Source organism: Balaenoptera physalus (genome assembly GCF_965194825.1).
Source record: "Balaenoptera physalus genome assembly, chromosome: 3".
NCBI lineage: Eukaryota > Metazoa > Chordata > Mammalia > Artiodactyla > Balaenopteridae > Balaenoptera > Balaenoptera physalus.
Window position 1 is genome coordinate 25288838 of NC_138890.1, and position 7638 is coordinate 25296475.

The window sequence follows — 7638 nt, forward strand, 5'->3', positions numbered from 1 at the left end:
TCTCCTGGTTCTCCAGCCTGCCAGCCCACGCTGCAGATTTTGGACTTGTCAGCCTCCATAACTGTGTGAGCCAATTCCTTGTTTCAGATAGACAGACAGATAGATAGATACAAAACATATATATATATATATATATATATATATATATATATATATATATATATATATATATATATACTTATTCTGATTAATACAGAATAGTATTAGTACTTCACTGGCCACTTCTTGAAAAAACAGGAGGAAAATGAATTTATGTTTTCTGTAAGAGTCAGGAAGAAATACAGTGTTTAAAGAAGGAACGTGGAAAATTCAAAATGGCATTCAATGAGGCTCTTTCTTCTCATCAGATATTGGAGACGCTCGAATTTTGAGAGGGGGAGATGGCTTTTTTTTTAATGGTTTTATTTATTTATTTATTTATTTTATTTATTTATTTTTGACTGCACTGGGTCTTCGTTGCTGTGCATGGGCTTTCTCTAGTTGCAGCAAGCAGGGGCTACTCTTCGTTGCAGTGCATGGGCTTCTCTTGTTGCAGAGCATGGGCTCTAGGCCCACGGGCTTCAGTAGTTGCGGCACACAGGCTCAGTAGTGGTGGCTCACGGGCTCTGGAGCACAGGCTCAGTATTTGTGGCGCACGGGCTTAGTTGCTCCGCGGCATGTGGGATCTTCCCCGACCAGGGCTCAAACCTGTGTCCCCTGCACTGGCAGGCGGATTCTTAACCACCACGCCACCAGGGAAGCCCCGAAGATGGCTTTAAATAAGACCCAAGTTGAGTACGGGATGGGCCAGGACGGGGTGGGCCAGGCTGGGCTGGTGGGGGTGGGGGAGAAGTAGGGCTGACCCTCAGAGCAGTGCTAGATGGGACCAGTTGGAATTGGCCACAGATGGTGGGGAGGGCGGGAGATGGAAGCCGAGTTGGGGAGCCCTGGGGAATGTGAATGGGAGCTGCCCAGGGTTGATGGCCATCCTGGCGCATAATGATGAATTCTTACTGGGACCCTGCTTGATTGTACTTGGTAGTTGGGCACCCACAGGCAAACAGGCTAGACACCTGAGGGACAGGAACCTGAAATAAAGGTATCCTTTTGGAAACTCAGAGAGTAGATGAGTTTCCCAAGGAGAAGACAGAGGCCTGCAATGGATCCCCGCGGGGAACCAGCCCTGGGAAGTAGAGACAAGGAGCCAGCCGGAGGAAGGAAGAAGCTTGTCTGGCAATGCCATGCAAGCTGCCAGGAGCACAGGCTCACTCCTGAGACTCCACCCCCACCCCTGCTTAGGGGACACAGGGGCAGCTCCCTCACACTGTGTGCCCTTGGCCATGACTTCTCTAAGCCAAGCTTCTTTATCTGTAAATGGTGGGTAGTAATTGCCACCCCACAGAGTTACTGTGAAGATCAGGTGGGATTATAAATGCTAAGCACGAAGCGCATAATAGGTGTTTAATAAACCTCCTGGACTGCCTGTTGGCATTGGCAGCTGCCTGTTCCTAGAGCACACGCCCTAGTTGGCCCTGCGTACAGGGAAGATCGCTCTGGCTTTTTCCTCCTCTAAAAGCGACCATTACTGGGCACTCCCTGTGAGCCAAGTGCTTTTCTACGTGCTTTATGCATAGTCACTCATTCCTCAAACAACCCTTGGGGTGGCACTAGGATTATTATCCCTATTTTGCAGATGAGGAAACTGAGGCTCAGAGACCTACCGAAAGGCACACAGCTCTTAAGTGCTGGAGCTGAGTTTCAGATCCAGGCTGCTGGACTCAGCGCCTGTTCAGCTCTGCTTGCCCACCCTATGATGTTCTGCCACCAGACTCTAGGCTCCTCGAGGGCAGGAGGGGCCCTCGCTGACAATCTAGCCCTGTGGGAGTGACAGATGCTCTGCAGAGAATTCAAACAGTGCACCAGGAGAGACAGCAGGACTCGGCCCCTCCTCTGGGCCCTCAGTGCATCTTCTCATAGCACCGAGGCTCGGGGGCTGAGCAGTCTACGCCAGGAACAACAATTAGAGTGATTTGACAGCTGAGAGGCAGAGAGTGCCGCAGTGGCTACTCTGGGCCGGATCTACCCAGAACCAGATACTGGGCTGTGAATGTTGAACCCAGCACTTACTAACTTCAGGGGCTTTGGGCAAGTTACTTAACCTCTCTTGGCTCAGTGACCTCAAATAGAAGGCAGGTAATGAAAATACCACAGTGTCAGCTAATATAGGTAAAGCCTGGCACATGGTGAGTGCTGAGTAAACGTCACTCATTTTCAGATGAAGTGCTGAGGTCTAGAAATGAAAGACAACAGCTGCCACTTAACAGGCATCTGAGATGTTCCAGGTCCTTTCTCTGCATTATATTCACGGACCCTCACCACCTGCCTGGGAGGCGGGGATCATTATTCCTCGTGCCTGACCGATGAGGGAGATAAGGGACAGAGAGGGCAAGGGAGTGTCCCAGATTACACAGCTGAATGGCCAAGGCAAGACTTCACTTTTTCCTGACTTGAAATGCCACTCCCTCTCCTGCCCTTGGTGTGTCATGGAATGTTGAAGGGGAGCACAGACCTGTTCCCCAGATGGAAGAGAACTCAAACAAGGGCAGAGGAAGAGGAGGAGGAGAGGGGATGGAAGAGGAGAGCAAGGCAGTGGCATCTCATTGGTTGGACCCTGGGAGAGGCACTTTCAAAACACTATCACCCTGCACCATTATTATCCCCATTTCCCAGATGAGGAAGGTGAGGCTCAGTCAAGGGAAGGGGCCGTCCAAGGTCACACGGCCAGTAAGCACCGAGTCAGGATTAGAACCACTGAACATCAAGCCCTCCTGCCTCTGCCCAGGGCACCCTGGAGGAGGAGGAGTGGGAGGCAGAGAGGGAGTAGGCAGGGAGGTTACAATCTTAATTCCACAGATGTCCAAAGAAATGCTTGGGGCCTGGAGCATTCAGGGGACCAGGATGATGCTAAATGGATTTCTGAATCCCACGTGGATTATGAGTAGGGTTAGTTCCCTCCCAGGAGAGAAGGGGTATGGGGGACAGAGCCAGGCTTCAGTAAGCACACGGGTCTGTAGTGAGCGCCTCCCTCTTCATGTTTCCATTCCAGTTCCAAACACACCGTCTGCTTTCTCTCTGTCTCCCCGCTGGAATGCCAGCTCCTAGAAGGGAGGAACTGGGTCTTTCCATCTCTGGGCCCCTGGCAATTCACACAACTGGCTTGCAGTATTTGAACTCACATCGAATCCTCTGCTCCAAACACCTGTCCCATCACTCACTTCCCTATTCCCTTTGTTTTTCCTCAAAGAACGTATCCCTACTTGACACCAGATTTTTATTCATCTATTGGTTTGTTGTCTATCTCCACCACATATGCTAGGCTGTGATGATGAGAGACAGTCTGTTTTGTACATGGCTGTGAGCAACTAGTAGAATTTCTGGCACATGGAGGCGCTCCATAAATACTTGTCAGTTAATTGAATGAATAGTAGGTACTCAATATGATCTTTTAAAATCAGTGACTGGGCAGTGGTATCGTATGCTCGGCAGTTATATGTTTTATTGCCTCTAATCCTCACATGCAGCTTTTGAGAAAGAATTGCCTATCTTTTAAAGATCAGATGAGAGAGGAGAAGTGACTTGCCCAGGATCACACATCTAGTTGGTGGCATTGGTGGGATTCAAGACTGGTTCTACCTGACTTCAAAGCTATGCCTGTTCCACTTCTCTCTGCTGCCTCTAACTGAATGGGGAAATCAGGAAAGCACAGTGCTTGCTTTGCCAGGAGAATGTGTGGTCTCATTTTCTGGTTAAGGATACATAGCTCACAAGATGTGTGATCTGGTCACCAGAGGATAAGGACCAACCAGGCTGAACTAAAGAAAGCATCCAGCTGCCCCTGTTCAGTGAACATCGATAAGCTGTGAATGACATAACTGAACTCATCCAGAAGGGCTCATGACAGCCCTACTGCATTCATTTCCTGGTTTTACAGGGGTTCAGAGAGGTGAAGTAACTTGCCCAAAGCCACACAGCCAGCTCCTGGGAAAGCTGAGTGGAGATTTGATCCCAGCCTCGTTTGACTTCAAAGCCTGTGTTTTTCCCAAGCTGTTTCTCTTTATGTTTTATGCATGCACTGGCAGGTCCTGGAGCCAAATTGCAAAGCCATCCCGTAGGCATCTGTTCTTACCCTATTGCCATAGGGTTTCAAATCCTTGGCAGCTGATTTCAACTTCAGTGTGAGTTTAATAGGGGTTTCAATAGGAGCCCCTGGAGACTGAAACACCTTTGGGGTCCAATCGAATAAACCTCTGAAGAAAATTCAAGCATCTGGGCAGAGGACCGGGTGTAATCAATAACCATGATCCTACCTGCCTGGTTACCACTCCCCTTTCCTGCGAATAACTCTGTCCCCACTCCAACCACTGAACCTCTCTCTGGAGAGGCCATGTCCTATATGACCCTGCTCCTCAACCTCTGTTGTTTGGTCCAAACTGGGCCAATCATGGTACCCTCCTACCTCAAGCAGTTTTGATTGGCTGAACCCAGACCAATCAGAGACCTTCCCTAGGACTTTTTGAATGGGAACTGAGGGAGGAGGTGAGTCCTTCTCCAGGTGACAGGATGTGCAAAATGTTTGACTCAACAATCAAGAGGTAGCAAATTCTCAGAGAGACATTTGAGAGTTGAGACAGCCTGCTTTGTGTCCCTGAGGACACGTGATGTGGGGGGGTGGAGAGGGGCGGTTTTCTGCAGATGCACTGTTCAGTGCCACAGCCTGCTTCCCCTAGGGATTTCTCCACGGAAACGCTGCCCACACAGGGGCCAGCCTCACTTTGGCCCCAGAATCGCCTCCAAAGGTTTGACTCCTCATCCCTTCTCTGGCCTGAGCCTCGCCCAGCTGGGCCTGGAAGGGCAAACCCCAGAATTCCTGGCTGAGCCCGGAGCCTTTCTGTTGCCATCTGAAATTCACCCACAGAGATCTCCCACCCACTTCGGCTCCCTTTACTCCAGGAGGCGGGGGGTGCACATGCACGGGGCGCACAGCCGCACTACACACACATGTACATGCACACACACAGATAGATGAACGCCCACTCACCCTCTCACAGCACGCTCCCGTTTATAGATACGAATTCGCACTTCGCAGAGTACTTCGTGCCCTTGAATACAGCCCTCTCACTTCCACGCATGCGCACATGGGCACAGGCGCATCCGCAAATGCGCCTGACATCCAACACACACACACTCACATTCACACCACACCCCCACGATCCTCTTCCCCGGGACAATGCAGACTTTCCCCGGGAAGGCCTTGTACCCGAGCATGTGCAAAGCGGGCAGGAGGAAATTAGCAAGTAGATGGTGGGCTGGGGCAGGGGAGGAGGAACACGTGGCAGGAACAGAAATGGACTTTACTCCCAGCAGTCCATAAAAAGGTAGTTTTACTCATATCTTGTTTCATCCTGTGACCCACACCATGAGGAAGGTACCACTTGGACCCTCGCCTCACAGACGAGACAGCAGGGCTTAGAGAGGCTAAGTGACTCGCCTGTGGGCACGCAACCACCAAGTCACAAGCTGGGTTCTGGCCCGGGCGGTTTGGTTCCAGAACTGGACTACCAGAGCCAGTGCTGTGCTCACTTAACCTGTGTCTGAGCCAGGTCAAGTTCACTGCCCTAATCGGGACTGAGGTTGCCCTTTTGCTAAATGAAGTTAAAGGAGGTATTCTCTCATTCCCTCCCCGCCATTGGATGGAGAGTGTGTGATTTCATAGTTACCACTTGGCAGGTGTGAGAAACTTGACGCCTGTCAAAGCATTTCCAAGTAGCCTACCTGATTGGACTTGCACAACCTAGACAGGAACCTGGAGGTTCAGGAAGGTGAATAGGTGGGTAAGTCGTGTCCCGGGCTAGTGGCGGGGCCAACCTGAAGCACCTGGCAGGTTGCCTGAGTGGCCCAGACTTCTTCCCGCCTCCTCCATCCAGGGACGGGTGGGATTTGCTCCCCCGGGGAAGTAACAATCTCTGCTACCTCTAGCTTCTCCCTCCTTTCTTTCACTCAACTGATAATTGAATGAATATTCAACACCTATTACACACCAGGTATTGCACCGGCCACGAGGGCTAGAGGCCACCCCTGCCCCACGAGCTTGCATTCCACAAGAGGAGCAGACGAACCCCGCCTGTGTGTGGTCGGGGGGGGCTGAGGGTGGAAGTGCAGGGACCCTTAGGGGCACATGGACGGAGTCCCTCGGGGTCCAGGAAGGCTTCCCTGGAGAGGAATGATGCCTTCCTGGAGAACAGTGGATTTGAAGGAGTGAATGAAGTGACAGTGGAGGAGAGGGATCTGTGCTGAGTTCCAGAGGTCAGGAAGCCCCCCGTACCCACCCACCAGTCAGCTCTGGGGACGCAACCCTGCACAGCCAGTGCCTCCGAGGCCACCGACTCTTGTCAGAAGGGCGCTCCTTCCGGTGTCACCCAAAGGCCGGCTGCTGCAGGGCCCCGGGGACTCCCCAGCTTTCCCCGTGCCTCGCCTGCCTCCCTCCATCTCCAGGGAAGCAGGATTCATCCCAGGCCTGATTTATTAGCCTCGTCCTGGAATCATCCCAGATGCTGTCATTGGTCTCATTTTCTGACCTGCCTGAGGGCCAGGGAAGGAAATTCATTAGGCCGGGAGAGCTGGCCGCCAGGCCCATCTGTCTGGGCATCTGTCCCCGTCTTCTCCCTCCCTTCTCCCCCTCCACCCCCCTCCCCCGCCCTCCCCTTCTATCCTCTCCACCTGCAAAGGGAGGAGTTCTGTGCCTGCCACTCCGCCCAGGATCACCAAGGCAGTGACACCACTGAGCTGTCGGTTCCCCAGGGGAGGCCTGACCAAGGAAAGACGGCAGAGAGCTCCTCAAAAGCTCCTTGAAGCTGCCCTCTAGCACTGCCTTCCCAGGCTCCCTGGGCATCCTGCCCTGAGCGAGGAGACTAAGCATTTTCCATCTGGGGGTGTGGAAACCTCTCTCCCAGTAACTGAAGGCAGGTACACCAGACCTGCCTGTTTTCATGCAAAAGGTGTCTTTCTGAGCAAGTCTTACGGAAATCAGATCTCCTGACACAGACTGTTGCTTTTAAAGCTGAAGGCAAGAAGGGACTCGCAGAGCATTCGCATCCCGACACGGGGCAAGCAAGATGATTTGAAGGAGTATCGGGATTCGTGCCTTTTATTTTAATATGTATTAAATAAATTTTTAAAATATATAAATGTATAAGTAGCACATCTAATCTTTGATTACATAAGATATAATTGCTTTGAATAAATAAAATTTAGGTATTTACATTTTTAAAAGCAGATCAGTTTTTTTAAATGCTAAGTAAATAACAGTTATAGGATGTGTACACATTTGGCAAAAACATCAGAGTTTAGCACACGTTGCTTTAAGTGAACGAGGCAGTGAACGCATTGCCAAGGTTAAACTTCTTGAGGTGAAGCAAAACTTGATTAAGCCAGCCTATTCCATGGAGGGAAATTGCAACCCTAGTTTACCTGCTGCCCAGCACCCACTCTCTCCGGCCCACAGAGGGAAAGCACTCAAGCCAGAGTTTGCCTGTGTGCAGTGACCCGGAGCTTTAAGCAAACACAGCCTCAGGTCTCGGGAAATGTTCAACCTCGGTGACT